The sequence below is a fragment of the Phacochoerus africanus genome, chromosome 2 (genome assembly GCF_016906955.1).
Source record: "Phacochoerus africanus isolate WHEZ1 chromosome 2, ROS_Pafr_v1, whole genome shotgun sequence".
Classification (NCBI taxonomy): Eukaryota; Metazoa; Chordata; class Mammalia; order Artiodactyla; family Suidae; genus Phacochoerus; species Phacochoerus africanus.
The window spans coordinates 188,525,962-188,552,150 of NC_062545.1; the positions used below are offsets into that span (position 1 = coordinate 188,525,962).

At 40.8% G+C, this 26,189-nt stretch overlaps 3 long non-coding RNA genes across 3 annotated transcripts in view; all 3 read right to left on the minus strand.

The window, feature by feature from the left end:
* Positions 1-780: 780 nt before the first annotated feature.
* On the minus strand, positions 781-7,098 carry LOC125119866 (uncharacterized). The gene is made up of 3 exons (XR_007133193.1): positions 6,442-7,098; positions 5,114-5,150; positions 781-937 (listed from the first exon to the last, which is right to left on the minus strand). It is a non-coding gene; the product is annotated as an uncharacterized LOC125119866 (long non-coding RNA).
* A 2,726-nt stretch (positions 7,099-9,824) lies between these two features.
* Positions 9,825-20,453, minus strand: LOC125121240 (uncharacterized). Its single transcript, XR_007133412.1, has 3 exons — positions 20,096-20,453; positions 15,622-15,681; positions 9,825-10,212 (listed from the first exon to the last, which is right to left on the minus strand). It is a non-coding gene; the product is annotated as an uncharacterized LOC125121240 (long non-coding RNA).
* Positions 20,454-24,084: 3,631 nt separating this feature from the next.
* Positions 24,085-26,189, minus strand: part of LOC125119867 (uncharacterized) — a 66,062-nt gene continuing 63,957 nt past the window's right edge. Inside the window, exons 4-5 of the long non-coding RNA XR_007133194.1 lie at positions 24,907-25,090; positions 24,085-24,138 (exon numbers count right to left, since the gene is read on the minus strand). This is a non-coding gene — a long non-coding RNA (uncharacterized LOC125119867). The remainder of the gene's footprint in view (positions 24,139-24,906; positions 25,091-26,189) is intronic.

Here is a 26,189-nt window from a genome sequence, read left to right on the forward strand (position 1 = left end):
GCTTACTGGTTTGATTTTTATCTTTGAAGCTCCTAGGATGAACTGTCTTCTGGTGCCAAGTCTCCTTAAGTCTAGCCCTGCACAGATAGCTATGTTTTGAAAAGAAGACCATTTGAACGATGGGTTCTTTTGGCCTTCATGTTGACCTTATCGTTCTGTTTCCTAAACCTGTTCATGTTGTGGTTATTGTAATAAAGCCCAGCTACTGAAAACCTGAAACTACGCATCAGGTCATGTGCTTATTGTATGACCTGTTTATTATTTTTCTTTCTGTTGGTTTCACGGTACATTCCCACGGTGGCACATGAGTCACAATATATATTTGTTTTCAAGGTGTGTGAGTTGGCTCAGAGACTGACAGCTATGCTAGCCTCACTTGTTGCTGTAAGCTTATTAGAATTCCAAGAACTATAAAGGACCCAGAGAGACCCTAGTACCTCTGAGCAATATGGCCTGATTTTCCTAGACAAAGATTTTGATTCAAAGCTCATTTATTAGTAGGACAGTGAGTTGGTTCATCTCCTTCTTCTGTTATAAACAAGAACAGATTGAGTTCCCATCGTGGTGCAGCAGAAACGAATCCGACTAGGAACCATGAGGTTTTGGGTTCAATCCCTGGCCCAGCTCAGCAGGTCAAGAATCTGGCATTGCCCTGAGTTGCAGTGTAGGTTGTAGACACGGCTCGGATCTGGCGTTGCTGTGGTGTAGGCTGGCAGTTACAGCTCCGATTAGACCCCTAGCCTGGGAAACTCCATATGCCGTGGGTGCAGCCCTAAAAAGACCAAAAAAAAAAGAAGGAACAGATTAGTTAGGTTATGGAGATGCCAATGTCTAATCTTCATCCCTTCATCATTCCCTTGTATTCAACATTTATGACAGAATAGATCCTTCAGAGATATCATTTATTCTGGTGTAAGAAAGTCCAACTTGTGGATAGCTGTGAAGAGAGAAAAGTCAACTATTATTTGTTGATATTACTTAATTACTTGTTGATATACTTAATATGCTGTTATCCCATAAAAATAATTATTTTTAACATTTGGTTAAAAATATTCCTTAGAAACAGTTCACCTCCAGCTAAGGTATCAAATATTAGGAGTTCCCTGGTGGCTCAGTGGATCCAGCATTGTCACTGATGTGGCTCTGGTTACTGCTGTAGAGGGGTTTTTATCTCTGGCCTGGGAACTTGTGCACACCGATGTGTAGCCAAAAAACAGTATCAAATATTAGAAAAATCTTTTGGCTATTATTTTTGAACTCTGCTACTTTGTCATATTTTTTTCCATTAGGGACTTTGGCTTTCTCATTGGTTCCTGATTAAAATTCTTTGGATTGCCTAGAAGTGCAATCCCCTAGACAAATGTAGTTTCCTAAAAAGAACACAAACCACCAGCAATAGAAAACAAGCATTATTATAGGGAGCAGCACCCTTGGAAAGACAGTTTTGTTAGTGGAAACACATTAGTCTTTCATAAACTAAGCAGTGATGATATTTACAGAGCAGTTTATAAAAGGTCAAATGCCCATTGCCAGCAAGTGAGGAGTGTCCTTGCAAAAGGCAAAGTAGGTTTTCAAACAGCAGCCCATGGACATGTGTTCAGGATCCTGAGACTTTTAGGAAGTTGAAAGTATTTTTAATTATTTTCTTTCAACAACAGTATAAAGATTCTTAAAAATCAACCACTTAACAGTTATAAAGACAGAACTTTTTCTTTGCAGTTATAAATCTCAATTGAAAGATATTGATGTTGAATATAAGATCCTAATTTTTAAGTCAGTGTTTCCCAGAGAAGTCTCCTCTGATGTGTGGTAGGGTGTGTGAAGATGATTCCATCTTTTTTTAAAGGGGTCCAGGCATCATTCAAGTTTGAGAACTGGCACTGGGCAGCGAGAGCCGCTCCCTGCTGCAGAAGAGGCCGGCAAAGGCAGAGGGCGCCACCATGAGGCTCCCATTTCAACGCTTGTCATTTCAATTGTGATGGGTTAGAGATCACAGGAAGCGGTGCTATCTGTTGAAGACACATCAGACAGTGTAGTAAAAAGGGTAATCCATTTATTTTTAGAGAAGTTTTCCACTCAGAGATCATACACGCTGCAGATCACAGAAACACATGCAAGCATGAAATTTAATTTTTAGGAACTCTTTCCTGGGGCTTCTATAGAAAGCAACAGTGAAAGGAAAATGATAATCATGACAAGGCAATTATGGAGAGGTTTGGGGGAAATGAAAAACTTTGAAAAACACTTCGTTAAAAAAATTTTTTTATGAAAAATCATGCAAGCGGCATTATTTTACCTTGAAAGAGATAAATGAACATCACAGAGATGACACTCTAAAACTTTAAAACAGCCAAGAAAGAATGACGTGCATATTTTCCCCCACGTAATGTTTTCCCCCTAGTGATTCACAATTTATAAATGTGATAAACATTGACTTACTAGCTTCCAACAGATGGAATGAAACATGGAGTAAAGACAAAAGCAATACATTTGTGCTTTCGGCATGAAATGAGTGAGAGATTAAGCTGAGGCTTCCCTAGATTATTAACAGGAAACAAAGTGGATAATAGTAGTGTTTATGCACAACTGCGTGCTGTTTTCAGTAAATACATACAACAAATTAAAAAAAAAAACTGAAACATTTTTTTTTCCAGGGCGATGATTCCATTTTTGTTAATTTTCCATTAAAAAAAAAAGGATTATTGAAAAACAGTATTAAGTTTATATTGCACATCTTCAACTAAACACTCAGGGAAGATTTGTTTCAAAAGAGAATTAAGATCTGGCACCTCTAACAGGGCTAAGAAGGAATACCAGTACAGTATAAAACTGACTTACTGAAATTCCCCAGTATTTAGCAAATACATTCAACAGAGGAAGGACTTTTCAAAACTTACACTCCAATCTTCCCTGGTGGCAAAAGTCACCATGCAATGGAAATTCAAAGTGTAGGGGTCTAATTATCAACTATGACATCATATGGTCACACTGACACATGGGAGACTTTCCCTCAATTAAAAAATCTTTGGAAAGAACTTCTGGCTGCAGAAGACGCCAAAATGGCATTTTTTCCTTGAAAGTATGGGGTAAAATAACTCATATATGAAGAAAATGTGAAATCCACTTACTGATGTTTGGTTTACCAATACATAGATATACAGGCACATATTCTCCCTATCTATATCTATCTTATATGTATACATCTATTTGTATAATATAGGTAGATATACACATTTATCTACATAGACACATAAGGTTTTTTCTACCAACTTTGCTACCTTTGTTGCATTGACGTAATGCTCTCTCAGGCCAGTAGAAAGAAAGGAGAAAGTCTCAAGGAACTAAATTCTTACATGTCAGGTTTTCCAAACCATCATCATGGCAACAAAATAATCTGTCAAATTCTCAAAATTTACAGCCACCCCAGACACAAGAAATTTTGACCGAGTTGGTGCCTTCACCCGGAGCTAATCTTACTCCTGGAGCCGTAAACATGATGGCCGAAGTGACAGCCTGGCTACAAATCCGTCTGGCAGCTTCATTAGACATCTCTCGCCTGACTGATTAAACTGCGTTTAAGGCCCACTTTTATTTTTTCAAGCCTTTTGTTTAAATTAAAAGGTCATGTTTTCAAGCAAATAATCTGCTGCTTCCCTCAATCCAGCACCATAATACAGTTACATTATTACTAGTCTTATCCCAAGTGGTGAGTCGGCGGCCCAGGCACATGGGCCCTGGTCCCTCCCCTGGGCACAGCCAGGACACTGGGGAAGGGGACAGTTTATTTATTTGCAGTAGAACAAAGTGAGGGGGCCTGGCTGGGAAACAATCAAGTTGTTCCTTCACAACAAAATCCAAATGGATTCCTAATGGGAAAACTGGGTTCCATACGTAGGACACACCTACAATTTGAAATCACTCCTTTCAGATTTTAGTGGAGGCTTTTTTCTTTGAATGGACACAGTTTTGTAAACCTCCATATTTTATCACTGTCCACTTTTACAAAAACAACCAATCAACTTTCTCAGAGCGTGGATTATTTACTGCCTCAAGAAAACAGAAACCCACACCGCACCTTAAATAATACATGCTAACTTTTTATGGTAATGCATCACAGGGTTTATATTATGTATCAGAGCAGGCCCACCCTCCTTAGCCCTTCCTGGGGGCCTTCAAGCCACACAAGGGAACGTCATTTACTCTTTCCTGAGACTTTTCTGCTGGTGTGATGGCAGATTCAGAATAATCATCCGAGGGAGAAACCATTACCCAGCTCTTTTAACTTTGTGGACAACCAGAGAAGGCTATTCCCCATATATTTCACAGCAGGCCCAGGATGAGGAATCTGAAAACTAGAGGCTGCAGATGCGGGCAAGCTCTGGTTGCAAGAGAGGAAGAAACCGTGTTTGCAGCCCTATTTTTGCCTTTGTCTCCCATGGTTTGTACTGTTTATAATGCCTGCCTTTATTTCATAATGTATTTACCATGCCTCAGTGTGAGACCAATTCCTTTGTCATGAGTGGATGAAAGAAGCCAGGTCAGGAAGCATCTACACAGGTGTGGGATTGATGCTGGGAACGAAAGTCTTATTTCCTAGTGCTGATATTTTTCATTTATTAGTTACAGAATTTTGAGTTTTATCTGTTACTAAATTCTACACAAAATTGATTTTTGGATTAGATTTTGTCTTTTTTTTAACATTTTAAATTATAATTAAATCCTCCATAATCATCAGGGTTGAGGAGAACTGCTGTTGGCAAACTCCTACTGAGCGTCAGTAACTCGGTGTGAACAGGGTTAGTGAACCATATTAAAGAAAGAGTATTGCCTTTTCATTTTCATTTCAATGAGATTCTGTTTATAATAAATAAATCTGCATATTGATACTGCAAATAAAATCCAAAAATTAAAAAAAAAAACTCCACACATGTTTTCATGCACTTGAAATGTAAACAATTTCCATTGAATTTTGCTGGGCTGTCTGAACCACAAAGCCCAAGTTCTTGACACACATTCATGTCAGCCTATTCGTGGGAGACTCTGCTGCTGCTGACGTGGAAAGAGTACACACACAGGCACTGACAGGAAAGAGAATCGAGATTTTTAAACTTACAGGATTTTTTGGATTTTCATCTCTCTAACTTCTGATGCTAAAAATCAAAGCAAAACAAGAAACCTGGTTATAGAAAATAAAATTCAGGTAATGATATCAAGACATTACACAACCTAAATAATATAAATCAGTGTAAATACAATGAGCTTTAAATGATTCTGACTCTAAAATTTAGACTCATGATGAAAATATATTTGAAAGGTAGAAGATTCCAAAGTATATTTATCTGCTTGTGAATTGTATTAAGAAACTAGAGTTTTAAGCTTTTTTTAAAAAAAATTGTCATAAAATAACATTAACACATTCTCCTAACTCAGGATCACTTGAGATATTTATTATGTGAGTACATTCCTAGTAGTTTTATAAAGTTCAAACCCTAAAGTAATTTTAAACCTTAAAATTTGTGTAAGTCTTTTAAGTAAGGAAACACATATGGAAAGTGATTTGTACCTAGTAAGTGTCTAGCAAATGTTGGTTGTTGTTACTTTGTTATTAGAGTAGTTTCTAGACAAATATCTGACTACTAATGATCAAAGTAATTAATATTCTACAACTTCTATTTCTGATCCTATATTTCAAAAAAGTAAGCCAAACATTACTTATAGAAGACAAAGAAATAAATAAAAGTAAATAATTTCCAAAATGTTTTCAGATACCAAGACCTGAAAATTAAGTTAATGATAACAATTTTAGGAAAGGTGTAAAAATTTCCTCCAAATAGCAGTGCCAGATTGGCAGGAAGAAGGAGTAATGTTTTTCTGGTCTTTCATATGATGTTTCTAATCTGAAAATAAGAGTCTATTTGAAAATCTCTACCAAGTGGGTCTGAATCCAAATAACTTACTATTTGTTCCACTCATTAATCATGTAAGCTCTAAATATGTTTTTGAGAAAAGTATATTAATATTGACAGGCATATTTGGCAAAGCAATATCAGCTATACACAAAAGCCATTTTAAACAACCTCTTTAATAAGGTAGGAGATGAAAAATACCAGCTCACAAGAGTATGTGTTTAATTAGGAGGTATACTGTACTCAGGGACATTCTAATGAATAATAAATGATGTTTTATTTCCTGTATCTGAGACACAAAGCCAAATAATCAAGAATCAAAGCAACTCAAAGTATTAGGTAACAATCAGTAAACTTGGGCAAGATCCTTTTTCCCTCTCAAGTTTAATTGGCTCATTGTTCCCAGGAACTATAAACCATGGGGTTGGTGGCAGAGCTGAAGTTTACTTCTATAAAGGAAGATTAACATATTCTGGAACTTTACACTAATCCTTGTTTTGAGTTAACTCAAGCAGATTGGATTAGTAATTCTTACCTACCACCCACTAGAGGGGACCCCGGCTTCGCTTCTTTGACAACCAGTGGTATTGTACACCTTCTGTGCATTATCTTCCACTGAAAATGTCCTGGGGAAAGAAATTGTGTTACAGGGAGAAAGAAACTGTTTTACATGGGGGTGGGGGTGGGGAGAACCAAGGCCACTCAAAGCTAAGGCCGGTAGTTTCTCTATTATCAGCTTGGTGCACATTTGGTTAATTCAGGCAGTTGGTGGGGTATTCTAAGAAGTTCATTAAACATTTCCTCGTCACTGAATTGGCTTTTCTCTGCCCCCCATCTGGGGAGGGCTGAGGCTGAAAGGCAAGAAGAAAGGCTTCTCCCTTACAACCCTCTAGAACCGTTTCCATATTCTTTCTTTCCTTGTCCCTTCAACTCTCAGATAGGAACAACAACAACAAAAACCTGAACAATTCCCTAGGGGGATGATTATTTACCCCTGCTTTTATAAGTACAATGAATTTATATACCTATTGACATGGCGTCTTTATAGAAGGAAAATGAACAAAATCAAGTTCTGCCAAACTACAAGAAAGATGCCCTTGGCCTGTAGGTTCAGATCTCACAGGTCTATGTTTGTTACCATTTGCCTAAAGAATTTTGATTTTCCTGTGGTTTCCAAGGAGGAGGGGAAGGGAGTGGGATTCATTGGGAGCTTGGGGTTAATAGAAAACTATTGCCTTTGGAAAGGATAAGCAATGAGATCCTGCTGTATAGCACTGGGAACTATACCTAGTCACTTACCATGGAGCATGATAATGTGAGAAAAAGAATGTATATGTGTATGTGTGACTGGGTCACCTTGCTATACAACAGAAAATTGACAGAACATTGTAAACCAGCTATGATGGAAAAAATAGAAATCACTAAAAAAATAAATAAATAACACTGAAAAAAAAAGAATTTTGATTTTCCATTTGTGAGTAAATACCTTAAATCTCTTTTTTTCCCCAGGGTTATTGAGATATAGTTGACATATAGCACTGTGTAAGTTTAATGAATTGACTTACAAATATTGAGAAACGACTACCACAATAAGTTTAGTTAACAGCCATCATCTTGAATAGATACCAACCACTCCCCCCAAAAAAGCGTTTATTCATTGTGATGAGAACCCTTAGAATTTACTCTCAACAACTTTCAAATATACTGTACAGCAGTGCAACAATAGTCTTCATGTTGTAATTACATGCCTAGTCTTTATTTATACTATAGCTGCAAGTTTGTACCTTTTGACTACCTTCATCAAATTCTTCCTTCAATTTTCTAAACATCTTAAACTGTGAACCAGAACCATTCACAATCTTCTTCTTTTCTATAAAGGACAATGTCATAAAAATCCACTCTGTCCTAATTTTCTTGGTTGCAGCCGCCAGATGGCCCTTCTGTAATGTAAGGCATAGTTAATTACTGCTTTTACTATTAAAAATTATTAGAAACAGATAAAATATCTCATTCTAAAAGTGAAAGTCTAGATATTAACTGTTAAATAATGTAATTTGAAGTAGAATTGACAGTAAGTTAATTTTTTAATTTTTTTGTCTTTTTAGGGCTGCACCTGTGGCATATGGAAGTTCCCAGGCTAGGGGCTGAATCAGAGCCATGGCTGCCAGCCTACACCACAGCCACAGCAACTCGGGTCCGAGCTGCATCTGTGACCTACACCACAGCTCATGGCAATGCCAGATCCTTAACACACTGAGTAAGGCCAGGGATCGAAACTGCATCCTCATGGATACTAGTTGGGTTTGTTACTGCTGAGCCACGGGGGATCTCCCAGGCAATAAGTTAATTTTTAAGATTAATTTAATGTTCAAGATTACTTGACCTCATTCCTTTCAGTGGACCCCAGCCAAATGAAAACAACTATCTACCAATCATTAAAGTGGGAATACTCATCTATGATTTTGAGGAATTTGAAAGGAGTAAAGAGAAGGATGATTACTTAGCATCTACTTGGTACCCAGGCACCAGCTAAGCAATTTAGATACAATCCTAAGTGAAAGAGACACAAGTTTGCCAGGTGTACAGATGCAGAATCTGGGAAGTTAGATAAGGTGCCTGGGGCCATTCAGCAAGCATGAATGGGGATTTGAACCCAGGTCAACCGGTCTCCAATACTCACAGTGTTTTTCAGTACCAAATATCTATGTTTCAGATAATATTATTTTGAGAGTTAAATGTTCATAAGCTAAAAACACTGAACAGTAAACAAATGAACTTGAATACACCTTTGCCACCAGCATGTGACATTGACTGAAGGAAGGGGTGGAAGGAGAGACAGGGGTTTGAGCAAGACGCCAACCTAGAAGGGCAGGCTTAGGTAGGACTTGGAAGCATTTAATGCCTATGGTAATGGATACCTAGAAACCTGATAAAGGCATCTCTGAATAAGTGGAGGTGAAGGCTTCAAGAAAGAACATCACCTTCTAAACTCTGCTTCCTCCTTCTCCTCCCCCGTTGGTTTCAATGCTGTCTGTTCAAAGCTGGCCTAAAAACCAAGCCATCCTCCCGGCTTGTAGAGGAAAAGCACACAGCAGCCAGGGTCCAAGACCCAGACTCTCCTCTCTGCCTCTTAGCAGAGCCTCAAATCCCCTTTTCACCGGCTCCAAAATCATGGTTCTGGGACATCCACGTCCACCCCCACCCCTCTCCAGCCCATCAGTGGTCCTCTGCCAATGCTGCTTTGTTCACCTTCAGTTCAGGGGTCCCCTATGAGCCTCAGTTAGCAAGCCTCCCTCCTGCCCACCTCCTGCCCTGATGGCCTAGAGCCCACTCTCTTATCCACCTCTCACACTCTCTCTTTCTGTGTTGAGGACTCCTCGCCCCGCTACACCCCAGCTAAGGAAACCCTGCTGAGAATTAGGCAAAAGTGACTTTTGTGTGAACACTGTGAACGTGAGTTGACCTTTCCTGTTGCCCCCCCACCCCCAGTTGCTCAGGCAGCAAGGCTGGGTCAGTGTGTGCCCTCCCCAAAACTTCCACCATGCTGTCTATTCCTGCTCCTTTCTACTTCACCTTTCATCTCCTTAATGAAGGAAAGAAAAACGGAGGAAAAAGGAGAGAATATATCAAAATAATCTTGCTAGAGTAGGAAATAACCCAGGGGCCCAGGGACTAAGGGGAGGAACTTTGAAGAAAAGGGGAGGAGGGACGCTCCGGGGCCCAAGTCCCTCCCTGCCAAGGACATGATAGGAATGGGTCAGCTACGCTTCTCTTGTCCCTCCCTGTGTGGTGGCTGTGACGCCTGGGATCCCTGAACCTGTGCTTCCGCGTTCTTTCAGTGAAGGACCTCCGAGGGACGCGGAGGAGGTCGAGGCCGCAGCATTGCCGGGAAACTACACGCACCCCTTTTCCCCTCCCCGCTCTGCTCCTGGGCGTAGGTCCCCACAGACTTGTCTCAAGCAATTCCTGCTTTATTTAACCCCCTTCTGCTGGATTTGACCATGCTTAAGTCTTGTGTAAGTCGTGATCCCACATATGCCCAGTGACAGGACAGTTAACAACCATGAACGTGCACCTGTAAGTGTGTCCAGTGACTCCTTAAGTAAGAGAGCTTCTGCTTGTTGGTCAAACTCACTGTCATCTACTAAACCATGAGCCCCCATGAGGACAATATTCAGATCTTCAGGTTCTTAGGGCAGTAGAGCGATGCGGGTGTTCCGTGAATGTTGAGTGTGGCAGAAAGCGTCGTGAGCCAGGAGACAGCTATGTCCGCAGTATTTGCAGAAGAACCTCTGGATTTGTTCGACTGGAAAACACAGTTTTGGTGGGTTTTTTTAAATTTAAATTTTATTTTTTTGCTTTTTAGGGCCACGTGGCATATGGAGGTTCCCAGGCTAGAGGTCGAATGGGAGCTACAGCTGCAGGCCTTTGCCACAGCAACACAGGATCCAAGCCGCCTCTGCAACCTACACCATAGCTCATGGCAACGCGGGATCCTTAACCTACTGAGAAAAGCCAGGGATTGAACCGCAACCTCATGGTTCCTAATTGGATTTGTTTCCGCTGTACCAGGAGGAGGCCGGGAACTCCCAGTTTTGATTTCTGAGTGTACTTTACAGGCTCAATTTCAAAACCTGAGTTTTATTTAACAAACTCTGTCAATTGTCTAGGTCCTTTGTTTTTCTGTTTCCTCAATATTCTTTTGGTCCATACTCGTGAAGAAAATCATCTAGCAATGCACTGGATTTTTTTCTTTTTACTGTCCTGTAAATGTTTAAATCTACAGAATAGTCTTCACTGGATTTTTTTCTTTTTACTGTCCTGTAAATGTTTAAATCTACAGAATAGTCCTCAAATATGCATTGGGTTGCCCCATGTATTAGTTAAGACTCTTTGTGGGTGCTAGTAAAGGAAAGCCAGTTCAAGATAGTTTAGACCTTAAAAGGTATTTGATTGGCTCACTTAAATGAGAAGTTCAAAACTAGCTTCAGGTATGGCTGAATCCAGAAGCAAATGTCATCCAAACTTTCTGTCTCTCAGATATGTCTTCCACCAATTATGAACTTCATTAATTCTATTGTTTTGCAAATGTCCTTCCCCAGGGGCCTGGGGAAGATGGTTGCCAGCAGTTCCCAAACACACATACATACAGAGTCATACACTAAACAGAGAAAGAACGCTAGAGGCAAACGCCAAATGACACAATACACTTCATCAGTTCTAAGACCTCTACCATTTTCCCTTTCTTCCATCTTTCTCCTTCTTTCCTTTCTTCTCTAATTTTGTTCATCATTTTAACACTTCTGAAATCAGAATGTATCTTAAACTTGCTGTCACCAGGTGGCAGTTGAAACATAGCTGTCTTTACTTGGACATATGCATCAAAATTTGCAGAATGGGTGTCCATGTCTTGGGAAAAAAATCCTGAGACTGTAATAGAGCACTCTTTCTGTAAATATCACATCACTGATATTTTTGATGGCACAAAGAACACGAGGTGAAAAAACATGAATGCCAACAACTTCAAGTCCAAAAATGATTCAGAAATATTGAACACTGAATATAAAGAAGTTTTAGAAATACCATCCGACTTGTTTATATCTTCTTTTTATTTATACACAAGAGTAAGACATCATAGAAATCAGTATCTAATTAGGTCAGAAAGAGTTCTTCCAATAAACATAAAGTGAAATTTTATAGTTATGCAATTTAAAAACAAAGGCACCTTAGTGCAAATAAAATAGGTCTACAAATCCATGTGCATTTTCTTCTCACAAGAATAGGATTATGGACAAGTCTCAAACCTGAGCTGATAAAAGTGTTATTCTATGGCATTATAATACCATTTCTGATCTGCATTAATTTTTTTCATTGAGGTATAATTGACATACTATATTAAGATATACAACATAATCACTTGATATTTGTATGTATTGCAAGACAATAACCACTATAGTCAGTTAACACCCACTCACTCTGCATTTTATATCTACACATGAGATCACAGAAAGAGAGATGCAGAGATTCCTCAGGCTGGTAGAGTGGAGAGGGTCCTTGCCTATTAGAAAGGAGCTCAGTATTCTAAATTCAAGCTTTATTTTCATCAGCAAACCTAGGTGACTCACCTCACCTCTCTAAGCCTCAATTTCCTTATTTGTATAGAAATTGCATCATCACTATGGTCTCTTCTGGTTATAAAACATTTAAGTTAGTAGTGACATAAGCTATATAAACCTGGTGTTCTTATCTTAGGACTACAATGATTATTTTAGAATTTGTTGAGCATGACAACTACATCACAAAGAAAGTTTAGTAATAATTCCTATCACCTATTAGCAATACCCACAGTTTTGCCTAGGTCCATCGAAATAACACAAAATATTGGGTAAAGCATTATTTTCCTTTTAACCTGACCATGATAAACATACCAAAATATCCCATGTAAGTGCTCATGAGTTTAATGTTATTAGGTAACATCAGGAAACATGAATTCCTGACTCTAAGTGATTTGTTCTGCAGGTTGATTATGTATGTGCAGAAAAAGTGCCAATTTCTTAATCTCTTTCTAAAGAATCAAGAGGAGGAAATGGTCACCAGGCAAACAGGCCAGACTGAAGACACCCCACAGCTAAGTATCAGAGTGCAAAGACAAAACAACCTGGAGTTCAGAATTATGTGAAGTTTCTATTAGAGCAAAATGCCGACCAATACTCAAGTTTGCAAAAAAGTCTTACCAGGCAAGAAGAGAACATGTGAAGTGAGGATGCAGGTTCGATTCCTGGCCTTGCTCAGTTAAGGATCCAGCATTGCCATGAGCTGTGGTGTAGGTCATCAGCTGTAGCTTTGATTCGACCCCTAGCCTGAGAACTTCCATATGCCATGGATGTGGCCCTAAAAAGAGAAAAAAAAAAAAAAAGAGAGAGAGAGAGAGAACATGTGATAATGTATGGCTCCCTAATGACAGTGACAGCCTTTCTAATGAGGCTGGGTGTCAAATCCTGTATAGAATATCAAGACAGCCATTCTTTACTTTGTCATAGTGATAGTGTTATTCACTCTTTTCATCAAATCTGCTTAGAAACCTCAGGATGTTGCTGCTTCTGATTTCTGCAAGACATGTAAACAGCAAGAAGAAGGGAAAGTGGCAGGGTTGGGGGGAAGCTTTACTAAGCTCTGGAAGTCCAATATTTGCTAAGTGTGCACTAGAGACTCCTTGGCAGATTTTTGGTTTGGTTTGGTTTTTTGGTGAGGAAATGAAAGCAATTAAAGTGTGAATTATCCAGGGTCACAAGAGGAATCAGTGCCTGGGAGTAGAATAAGCCTGATTCCTGTGTCATTGATTATATGCAAACTTGAGCTCTCATGTCTACAATGACTGCATCAGGATTTCACTAGAGCAAGAAAATTTAGGGAAAGACATAAAAGGACCATTTTCCTAATATGACTATGTAAGATAGTAGAGTATGCCAAGGAGGCAGAATGTGTACCCTCCGCCTGTTCAAAAAAGAGGCACCAGTAAATGTGTTCTATACAAGCCCTACTGCCCTGGTATCCTTTTAGACGTGGAAATGTTTGATTCCTACCCACTTCTCTGCCTGCTTCTTTCTAGAGTCTTTCAATAACTTACACTTCCTTTAATATTTTGTAATTCTCCTGTGTCTCAAGCTACTTTAGTATTTTTTTTTTTGTCTTTTTGCCATTTCTTGGGCCGCTGCCATGGCATATGGAGGTTCCCAGGCTAGGGGTTCAACTGGAGCTGTAGCCACCGGCCTACGCCAGAGCCACAGCAATGCAGGATCCGAGCCGCGTCTTCGACCCACAACATAGCTCACAGCAACGCCAGATCCTTAACCCACTGAGCAAGGCCAGGGATCAAACCCGCAACCTCATGGTTCCTAGTCGGATTCGTTAACCACTGCGCCACAACGGGAACTCCAATAGTATTTTATATATATTAATAGCACTTTAAATTGCTGTGCCCCAGGGAGTTCCCGTTGTGGCTCAGCAACTATTATCCATGAGGGTGTAGGTTCGATCCCTGGCCTTGCTCAGGGGGTTAAGGATCTGGCATTCCTGTAAGCTGTGGTGTAGGCTGGCAGCTGCAGCTCCTATTCAACCCCTAGCCTGGGAACTTTCATATGCTGCGTGTGAGTCTCTAAAAAAAAAAAAAAAGTATATAGACTGAGAGTCATATATTTCATTAAAAAAATAGACTAATGGCTTTGTGCTCTGCAACTGTGCAAAATTTCACATTTTTTTTTCTTATTACATCACTTTTGGTCAGATTTGGTCCATTGAGAGATTTTTAGATTCTGATCTTGCCGTCTAGCAAATAGCTCATCCCACCAGCTCCAGGCCATTTGCAAATGTGATTAGCATAATACCCACTATATCATCATCCACGTTATTAATAAAAATGATGAAAACAGGCATGAGAGCTTGGCAATACTAAAGTCTAAATCTCCCTCTTGGGTGACATTTATAAATTAGCCCCTGTATGTCCAACCAGGAAAACAGAAACAGTATTTAAAACAGAGAGAATTTAATACAGGGGAGTTGTTTCACAGACAATAGGAGATCTGAGAAGTCAACTAAGGGACAGTCAGGCAACCAAGATCAGTAACGACAGGAAATCACTGTCAATCATAGGCTGGGGTACTCATGGGGGCTGGATTAGTAGAACCTACAGAGCTGTGAAAAGTGGAGCCAGGGAGGAGATGCAGCCACTGCTGGAGCTGCCATCCAAGGCAGATAAAATAGCCCACCCTGCCCTTCCTGCCTTTGGCCTAACTCAGCTGGAAACCAGCTGATGCAGGAGCTTAAGAAACACAGCTGGCTTAGGTCAGCCTCTGTGACATAGAGCAGAGAAGCATTCTTGAGTCCAAGACAATTTCTCCATCTTGCTCACAAGAAAATAAGGAAAGAATTTCCTGTGTCCTGGTGAAGCCCAGATCCATAATCCTGACCCCATTTGACTTAGCCTAATACTCTGATAGTCCCACTAAATGAAGAAATAAGATGATTTTGCCATAACTTATTTTTGGTGATCTTTCTCTTTCTCATTCAAGTCCTCACAAATTATTGGTCTGTATGTATAAGTTAGCAAACTACAGCCTACAAACCAAATCCAGCCCATCATCTGTTACTGCAAATAAAGTTTTTTCTGAACACAGCCATGCTTATTCATTTATGCATTGTTCATGGTTGCTTTCATGCAATAAAGGCAGACTTGAGTTGTTGTGACAAAGACCAGAGGGTCCTCAACACCTAAAACACTATCTGATTCTTTACTTGAAATGCCAAACCTTGGTCTATAATTTGCTGACTCCAACTACTTCCACCTCCTAAACATCTGTCATCTCCCATCTTTAGCCTTTTCACTTCGCTTCCATTTTCTATTTCACCTGTTAGAAAGTCAACAGTGGTTGATCAATCTTTGTCCTTTCTCTTGAGAGGACCTAAAATATCCCCACAATGGCCTATGAGACCCTTTACAGACAACCCGCCTTACTTCTCCCCGCCCCCCACCTTACTTCTCCACCCTTCAGCCCTGTTCACAGGAGGCCAGACTTTTGCCTGGTTTGTTCACTGATGTGCTCCTAGCCTCTAGAACAGTGCCAGGTACATAATAAATATTTTTGGAGTGAATGAATGACAGTCAGGACACTAACAAACTCATTTAGAGCAACTGGCTACTCACTGTTACTCCACCCACCTTGGGTTCTCTTTTGCATCATCTTCTGCAGAGACAGCAGGTAAAGTATCTTCCCTGCAGCTGGACAAGAAAGGAGAGAACTCTGAGGTGGCAAGACAGAGAAAAGTAAACCATTAAGGATCATTAGGGTTTGGGTACAAGTTACTCATTAAGGGGTCTGCCGTCAACATTTTAAAACTCAAGATTAAAAAATCTTGAAAGTGCCAAGTCTAGTTAGCAGCTCTGTTTTTGTTTTTGTTGGTATTGTTTTGGCTACACCCATTGCATGCAGAAGTTCCCAGGCCAAGGATCAAACCTGCACCACAGCAATGACAATGATAGATCATTTAATCTGCTGAGCCACCAGGGAACTCTGTTTTTGTTTTGTTTTGTTTTTGTCTTTTTGCCATTTCTTGGGCTGCTCCCGAGGCATATGGAGGTTCCCAGGCTAGGGGTTGAATCGGAGCCATCACCGCTGGCCTACACCAGAGCCACAGCAACTCGGGATCGGAGCTGCGTCTGCAACCTACACCACAGCTCACGGCAGTGCCGGATCCTTAACCCACTGAGCAAGGCCAGGGATCGAACCCGCAACCTCATGGTTCCTAGTTGGATTCGTTAACCACTGAACCATGATGGGAACTCTGGAACTCTGGAACTCTGGTTTTTAACTGCTCTTCCAAGGACTTGTCCCTTCTCACACATGCATGATTCTCCTTTAATAAAGTTGTTCTGACTTAACCCTACATGATTGTAACAACCATGTCCTAAGAGTTCTAAGAATTTTAACTCATTGAGCCATAGGACACCTTTCCAGCACTTGAATCATAAACAGTGTTCTTGGAGTTCCCACTGTGGCTCAGTGGGTTGGGAATTCGACTAGTATCCATGAGGATCCAGGTTCAACCCTTGGTCTCACTTAGTGGGTTAAGGATCCGGCATTGCCATGAGCTGTGTGTGGGTCAGCAGCTGCAGCTCCAATTCAACCCCTAGCTTGGGAACTTCCATATGCCAGGGGTGCAGCCCTAACAACAACAACAACAACAACAACAACAACAATAAAAACAACACAAATAGTATCTGTTCTCACCTATTCCTTTACCTTTTCTCAATCCATAAAGAGGTCTTCAAGGTGATAGAATTGAGAAACCCTGCACTTTTCACACATAAAGAAAAGTCTTGCCATGGATCTCATGACTAAATGGCGGCTGGTCTAAATAAAATTGATTGGGCAAACATTTTATTTCACTGTCAGCCAATAATGATTGGCTTTAAGACTGTTTTTAATGATCAAGTTGACTTTTTAGGATTTTGACATATGCATCACTATACAATACTGCATTTTTTTCAGCATGAAGTTTCTTACTGAACATTTCGAATCTAAGCCTTTGACACAACTGAAATTTTTGCGCATCCCCAATGTTATCATTTTGCCTTTTTTTTTCCCTTCAAATAAACCTTTACTTTCTGAATATCACTTCCTTATTGAAACACTTGTCTGTCATCACTGTTCTTCAGTACATTGCTCTTTCTCATTTGGGGGTTTAAACACTGTCTCTCTTTTTATTTTACCTTTCAGAAACTTTTTACAAGTGTTCAGGTCATTAAAACACTGCTTAAGATTTATAAGATAATGTTATTGTTATTGCAGAATTAAACATGAAGCTATTCTGCCTTAAAGTCTCTGCTGTGTCACTGAGAAGAAGCTCATACAAGCGGCCTATGAAATGATCTAAGCTCTTTCAGACATTCTTAATGTTCCACCTGTATACAATGCTTATAACTTTTTAAAATATTTTATAGTTAATAAAAATAAGATTAAAAGAAAGATTTGATTGCACCTTTAGTACTAACCTAAAACTGTTTCAAATGACCCCCCTTTCATCATTTCACAACAGCCTTTTGTTCTGGGTTTTTCCATCTGTTTGCTAAGCATTTTTCAATGGAAGTCTCAATTAGAAGGGAAAAAGGGAGGGGGGGACAATCATTTAATTCAAAAATTAATTTGGAGATCAGGCAACTGACTTAGGTTCACGCCAGCAACTTAAGGCTTTCAGCCTTGGCCACATGATCCAAAGGAACTGAGCAACAACTGTCTGGCGGCTTTAATCCTCCTTAATTTGAGAGCAAAGAAACTCACATGTGTTTCTAAGAACATTTTTGGAGTACAAGAAGTCTACTTCTGGGGGACACCATCTAATGCCCTTGTTTCGCTGATCTCGTGTATTCTAAATTAATTTTTAAACCTCACATAAGCGGGAGAAAGCGGGGGAGAAGGAAGAACTAACAGCAAGGCAGCCATCCGTGTTGTTAAAACCACTGAAGGAGGTTTCAAAGACTCCCTTTGTACGATGACATAGATTTTCTTTTACGTTGTGATAAAGCTGGGCGCCGTCATGAGAAAGACAAAAGTTGTGAATGCTCACCCTACCTTCTCTGAGAAGCTGGTGAGGCCCACCACCTGGCAGGCTACTTCTCCCCCTTTGTCCGTAGCCCGGGAGGTTCACTGGTCTTTAGAGGAACTTAATTAAAATCCGCGGACAATTTTCCCGGAGGTAGATTAGGCTCTCATAGCAAACGCATTCTGTTTGAGGGCTTTGCTTCTCTCTGGACTTGTCTTACTTGAGATGGGGGCGGTGGGGGTGGGGAAAGCTGAAAAGACTGGTGGGTCTCCTCTGGACTTCAAGTCTGATGAGTTGATAGGCCACTGAGTCCTCAAAACTTTTTATCCGGGGTTTACTCATCAAAGAAGAAACTCAGAAAACCAGGCAGGACAGGACTTCATTGGGCAACATTTCAAAATAGAAGGTGTTGCCCCTGCACTCTGTGTTTCTGCTTTCTTTAAATTCCAGCCCCTTGGTTCCCATCTCCAGCCTTCCAAAGAACTGCCTTCCCTAATGCAAAAATCCCTCCTTGCCCTTCACCTACACGTAACTGAACTTACTCTCAAGAAAGAGTCTGATCAAACCCTTCAAACCAAGGAGAAAATAATCGCTGGTATTTCCTGATCTCTCACTTCTTCCAGGCTCTGGTCTAAGCATTTGACATGTATTGTTATTTAATTCTCCCAGCAACCCTAGAAGATAGGTATTATTCTTATCCCCATTTTACAGATGGGAATAAGGGTTTGCTGAAACTCACACAGGGATTCCAACCAGAAGACTCATTGCAAAGCTTGTTCTCTTAAACACACGACTCTGCAATCATTGTGCCTCAGTGCACTGGGGTTAGACTAGGAACATTTAGTGCATTGCTTTTCCCAGATAGGCTGCATTTGCCTAGAGGACATAGCCTTAAGTAAAAGACTGAGGCTGTAATTGTGTCTGTTTCTAATCAGTGGAGCCTTCCTGAGGCCCCTGAAACCTGATCCTAGGAGCATTTGCCTTTTCTCGTCCTGCCATTGGCCTTCATACACTAATGAGCCAATGTGGAAATGGAATTAAAGGATATTCATAAGCCTATGACATAGATTTATATTGAAGATATTCAGGGAATCACAACCTTTTCAGTTACACAAATCTTAAAAGTCATCTACCCAACTTTCCATCCCAAACAGCTCCCTCCATTCTGAATCCTTGAAAGATAGCTTTTAAGCCTCTTGCTTCCAATGCCAGAGAGCTCATTGTGTCAACTGACAATCGTCCCTAATTGTTTTATATTCTTATTCAAATGGAGTGCAAACCGTCTCCCTATAAGTCCTAGTTTGCATTTAGGGTGATACAGGTATAGGGCACCACTTTCCTTCTGTCCTCAGCCCTTTCCAGGTAAAATGATATTCCCAAGGGCACTGTCATAGACCAGAGGAGACATATGTGGGCCCAGGATTTGAAAGCCCATGAGCTCAGCTCTACCAGCAGCAGCTCTAAGGACAAAGAAGCTAAGTTCTACCACTTCCCATAGCATGGACATAGCTAGGGAAACAAACTCTGGGAGCAATCTTCAATCTCCATAAACCACCTGACATCTGATCTGCCCTCATTCCCCAATCTAGGGTCCAAATTTCCATGACCTTGATAGCATATCCACCTCTTGACCTCAGCCCCCCAATCCTGAGAACGTCTTATATTTCTTCCATTTTAATGTTTCTGTGTCACATAACAGCTCACCCTAAAAGCAAAGAAAAGGGAGGTGTGTGCCCTGAAAGTCTGGGCCGTGTGCTTCTTTTTGTTAATGGCAACCTGCTTTCACAGACTCAAACTATTTGAGGTTTTCAATATGTGATTCTTTCCTGAACTCATGGAGCTATATAAGATAAACAAGCAACAAATCAATAAGAAACTATAAAACTGGAATAAAGAAAAGGAAGCCTCTGTAAATGAGATGTCTGCCCACAAAAAGCGAGTCTAATTTGCTTCAGGTTTGAGGAGCTAATTTCTGGAAACCAGATTTTTTTTTTTTTAAAAAAAGGAAAAAGGTCTAGGTACTTTCTAGAACTGTCATTATGAAGGATGAGGGGACTCGCCTCTTGGTCTCCATACTCAGACCTAGAGTTTACCTTGTCCAGGAGGCAGCTCCTGTGCCAGCCACATATTCAGCCTTAATGTAGAAACTTGGCCGATGAAGAAACACCACCAAAGTCATTCAAACAGGGTATGAGAAGGGACAGGAAGTCTGCCATCTCTCCAGTGTTGATGGTAGCCGAGTTCTGGACTATTGCCTGGAATATCTATCCCAAGGAAACAACAGGTGAAAATTCCAATGTTTTGTGAATATATTCTGGACCTGTAAAATTTACTATTATTAAGATGCTTGAATCTTTTTGGTATTTCATCCATTTCTTACTGATTAGGTAGCAGAAGAATCAAAGCATGGAGCCTAAATTATATTGGGTTAAGGATCACTGTGTTGGAAACAGCAAGGAGTAAAGTCAGAAGCCGGTTTTCCAGTTTCAACTCTAAAATAGTTAGCTATGACCTTGAGCAAGTCAGGGAGCTGTGAACCTCTATGAGAGGAGGACTCTCAGAGAACGTCTTATATTTCTTCCATTTTAATGTTTCTGTGCCACATAACAGCTCACCCAAAAAGCTATCTCTATCTAGCATTTATCTGTCTATCCACCTATCTACCCATCTTTTCATATTTCCATATCCATCTCTCTGCAAATGGCCCAGTCGTCTCAGTTTAACTACTTCTGGGTTTAGTTATAAGAGGGATTTAAGACTAAAATAAGCAAAGTTGGAGGGAAAGCAAAACTATATGAATGGCCAAAGGAATGGTAAGTCAATGGTAGATCTTAAAACGACTGAAGAAGAGCTCCTGCTGTGGCTCAGAGGTTAAGGACATGGCATTGTCCCTATGAGGATGCAGATTTGATCCCTAGTCTCGCTCAGTGGGTTAAGGATCCAGCATTGCTTTGAGCTGTGTTGTAGGTCACAGACGTGGCTAGGACTGGTGTTGCTGTGGCTGTGGCATAGGCCAGCAGCTGCAGCTCCTATTTGACCCCTGGCTTAGGAACTTCCACCTGCCACAGGTGTGGCTGCAAAAAGAGAAAAAACAAAAACAAAAACCAACTGAAGAGGTGGGAAGACAGAATTAAATGGCAGCATTGAGAAAAACTCTAGAGTGAGAGCTACATTTGATTAGGGCATTTCTCAGCACGGCACTTGATATCTAGTGGGTGCTTAGTTAACGATGAATGCATGAAACACTGAAACAAAGACTCTCAGGTAATGGATAGAACATGCTCCAGCATAGGGATAACTTGTAACGTGGACACTATCAGAGTTCAAATTCTATCCAGTGACTCCAGAAATACACAACCACAAAGGACCTTTTTGTATTCATACCACAGGGTCTATGAGTGTTCTGAACTGACTTATTTAAATCAGAAAAGCTGCAAAAAGCATGAGTACAGACAGAAAATTCCAAAAAGAGTTCCAGGTCTGCTTTGTGGAGAGCATGGGGTGGTACAGCTCAGATCAAAGGTGGTCCAGCTGTAGAGCTGAGCCCTGAGTAGAGCTGAGCCCTGAAAGAGCAATCACGTTGCTCCTTTCTAGCACAGGTTACCTGGTGAGGAAGGGCAAGCACTCTTTAGATGGCAGCAGCAGGCCCCGACCTGGGCACAATGATAAAGCAGTCCGTGTTCACTCCTGCAGCCCCCTGTGCTCTTTCTGCCCTTTCCCCTTGAACTAGACTCACTGTTGGCGACCCTTTGATTCAGAGGTCCGGCAGCAAGAGCTCTGGGGAGGAATCCTTTGGAGTTATTTTTAAAGATGGTCTTTAGGACAACAGTATGCTCATGTTTCACCATACATCATGCTACAGGATGCAGAATTACTCTTCACACACCCACAATGGTCAAAATATACTGAAAACCAAAGGTCTGGCTTTCAATTCTCTATGCCTCTGACCCTGTAAAATGGAAGGGCTTCCATGGCCCTTTTGGCATGGGATGTGGTTAATTCCATTTGTGAATAGAGTCACCAAATCTGCTCCAAAATTTGGTTCAATTATCGCCTGGGTTACGAGTTGCCTGCCTCTATGCTTCTCCATTTGAATGGTATTTTTCTGCCCTGTAACCAAGCGTCTTAAGCCATTTGTTGGCCACTGTGCAAAGCAACTGGAGGAAAAAAAAGAGTTAAGGTGCTATTATCCGAATGAATTCCAGCAACCCCAGTACATCATGTGCTCCTCAATGATGAGAAGCAAAAGCAAAATTCTCCCAAATATTTGTATCTTCCAAATAAAAGAGCAAGATTGAGAAGGAGGACCAGACTGGAAAACAAAAGAGAGGAGGAACCTCCAGGGGGAGGTGGCAGATGGTCCACCAGGTGGACCTTGACAGTCCATAGAACTGGCCAAACTGACTGGTGGACCAGGCAATTTTTAGCAATGACTGCAGTGTGAGCCAGAGTGCACCAGCCATATGGCACATTGCCAGGCATCACTCCTAGTGACATTCCAACCAGATAAGCAATACATTCATTGCTGGAAGGGGGTTGAGGGGCAGGGAGGAAGTTAAGGAGAACAGGCAGGCAAGCAGGAAGGAACAGGAATGGAATAGAGCACGCTCGCAACCCACATCTAAAAGGTTCCAACATGTCTGAGCAGGTAACTAGTAAGGTGGCTTAACCTTTGGTCTCTGCACACCCGGGAACATTGCCCTGTAAGAAAGATTTGATTTACTCAAAGAAGTAATTAAATCTGGTGGCACAGTGCTAATAAGGATAGCATTCATCAGCACCCAGAGCTGGAAAATTCTTTCTCTCCCCTTTGTAAATGCCCAAACCCTGGGCACCTTATTATTCAAGTTTTTAATTAAAAAGGAACAGGAACAGTTCAATAACCTGGAGCAATCCATCATGCTCACAACCTGATAAAAGAATGCAGGGTTGCAAAGACACTCTCCCCTCTACAGTGTACTGTACGGCTGCACGGCGAGAAAGCAAGGAGTTGCTTGGTTCCTTACCTCTCTGCTGACTTAACTGTCATATTGCATAGTTGCTGCTGAACTGCACGAAAGGTATTTCTAATCTCATGACGATGACTGGAAGAGGTTGAAGGACACAAATTAAGTCTCAGAGCAGTACAGCTGAGTAAGAATGGAAGGTCAGTCAGTTGACTCTTCCCACAATTCCCCGAACAAGGCAATTATTCATGAAGGAAATTTCAAATTATTTTCATTAGACTTGTGTTTTACCAATCTAACCAAAGTGATTAATTAGGGATTAAAATATTTACTCTGCACATGCTGCCTTGGCTCAGCACTAGCATATTTAAGCATTGTGCTAAAAGGGTCAGCTGTTTCCAGTATTGTTTGGAATTCATTTCCTATTTTCTGTGTAAAAGGGCACTGACACGCATGTCTATACCATACTTGGGGTGTCTCCAGGCACCAAACTGGAGAAAGAGAAAGAGGTTGCTGAGTTCCTACCCTTTACCCCCAAATTTCTTTCTCGTTAGAACCACTTTGGGTGAGTGGCCCTAGTTTTGCTGTACCTGTGCCTCTGTAACAAGGAATGCCTGGGGCCAACACGACACCCTAATCAAACACACATGGTAGAGCAGTTACAATTATACAATGAGATATACACCACGGCACTTGGGTGTGAAGGAGACTATAAGAATGGGAAGACTTTTTGGGGATTTTAGAGGGGTTTCCGGCACTCTGTGATTGCAGACAGCTGGTTGTGATAACTATTTCTGGTGTGTTGAGATAGTGGCAGCAGAAGTGGTTATTCAGACAGGATGCCTGAGCCTCACTTTCTCTGGGATGCCCAGCTGGGCCAGAGCACTTGTCTGAGTTTGAATTTACTGCCACCTTAATGTGAGTCCAAAAGGGACCCCAGTCCTGGAGATGTGCTTTGATTATTCATAAGTTTCTAACCTTTTAAAAGATGGCTAAGACCTTGCAGGGAAGGAAGTGGTGGGAGAACTGCTCCCTTACATTCTGCCTTCACTGAAGGGATAAGACCTATGGGGGTTCCTTGACTCACCTCTGAAAGGCTTGAAAAGGGTGGCTAAAGGGATGCAGATGAAGAATCCCTTTCACTTCCTGTCAATAATATTATTCACATTCCTTCGATTGTTCTCACCAAGCTTTAGAGAAAAAATTATAGATATAGATATAGGAATAAACAAATTAATTGCTCCCGAAGCAGAAACAGTGAATGCAAGGTGGTGAATATGGGGAGTTAAATAAAACCATGATCCTTGCTGGGCACAGCTGAAGAGAAGAATAGTAAATATAAGACTTTGTCTTCAGAGACAGACAGAGCTCTGAAGGGTGGGATGAAGAGTGGGAAGTGGTGCCACCGGAAGAGGAGGGAGCCATGTGTAGGAAAAGCACCAGGGTGGGTGCCCTGATGCCCAAACCGAAAGCACCCAGTGGGGAGGAAAGAGTCCACAGGACCCCCCACAGGAGAGGTCAGAAGAAGGTATGCATTGGTGGGGAGAGGGTACTCTGGATGGAGTGTTGAGGCCATGAGTCAGGTTGGATGGAGCCCAAGGAGTATTGGTGTAGAGATGTGGCTGTGGTGGCAGGTACAGCAGTGGAGCGCTGGGGTTTATTTAGGAATAATAGTAATAACAGTGCAAATAAATTACTGAGTGTTTCCACTTGTCAGGTACTACACAGGCAATAGCTCACTTTACAAACCTATGTCCACTTTATACACAGCTTTTAAGAATCAGGATTCAAACCCAGATCTGTCAGGGAGCAAAGCCTCAATGAGCACAAAGTAGTCTTAATAGAAGAGAAATGAGATGGGGACTAAAGATGTTGATGGGAGTATAGCTGGGGAGCATTACTGACAGTTATGACGCCTTAAGGGATAACACATGCAGGAGTCTTGGGCCGTCTCTCACCCCAGAGCAATCATGTGGTCCAGAAGATCCTCGTGACATATCTAAGGTTGGAAACCAGCAGGTATGGATTCTACTTTTGACTCAGATCCCTCCGAATGTCTTGACTTTAGGAAATCCACTCAACCTTTGTGCCTTAGATTCAAAGGCACTCAATAAAAATAATCTTATCCACTTTATGAGGCTCCTGTAAGGATGAAGTATAGTAAATTAGTTCATTTGAACGGTTTACAGTTATTTGGCAAATGCTATGGGGTCAGCACTGTGCTAAAGACTTCACATGCCTTCTTTAACCTAGCTCTCATATTAACCTTTTGCATAGGTACTATTATTTCTCTGAGATAAAAGAGAAAAAAGAAACATTTCATAAAGTTCAAAGAATGATAACCATGTAAGGTTTTATGATTATGATTTTGTAGGAAGTAGTATTATCCAGCTTAAAGAGAAGAAGATGGTTTAAATAAAAAAAATCTCTTCTGAACCTTCTGGAAAGAAAAAAGGATAGAGGCTGCGGTAAGGCAGGCCTAGGTATGTAATTAGGAATCATGTAACAGAACTGAAGGCTCAGCTACGGGGAAATTTTATAGAGAAGTAATGTTGATTACCTGAAATTCTGAATAACTGAATTTGGGGTAATCTTGGCTCTATTTCTGAAAGAGAATGTATCAGATATAACACAAATTGATCTCGGCCAACAGCTTTGAAATATTATCTGCCCATAGAAGTTGGACATGTTTCAGGGTATTTTAAGTCTCAAGGGAACTTATACTTTTCCTTTACCTTATATCTAACTTTTATAGCCATTGCAACCTCACCAAGATGAAAAAGATGCATAACAGGATTTGCATTCCTTCTCAGACTATGACCGCTGCAAGCAAATAGTTCAGAACTTACTTGTTAGCAATATTACTAGACGTGTCAACCATTTTCTCACAGGGCAAAATGCCCTGAGGGAAGAGAAGTCACCTGCCACTTCCTAATGTCATTTAATCTTTTTAGTCTGTCTGAGCTGTAAACTGTCAATCACAGTTAATGTTTAGTCACCTTGAATGCTGTTTAATCAGTAGAATGCTTTGTATATCTATAAATACCTGATGACACAGGAATTAAGTCTTCACAATAATTACCCCACTACATCATTCGACATCATTACTCATAGGCAAGGCCAAAACCATGTTTAATCTCTTATGGTTTTTCACTAAGAAATGTTTCATTACTGCTACATAAATGAAATTGCTATTTCACATTGAGAAAACGGGCTACTCGAATCTGCACATTGGGCTGTC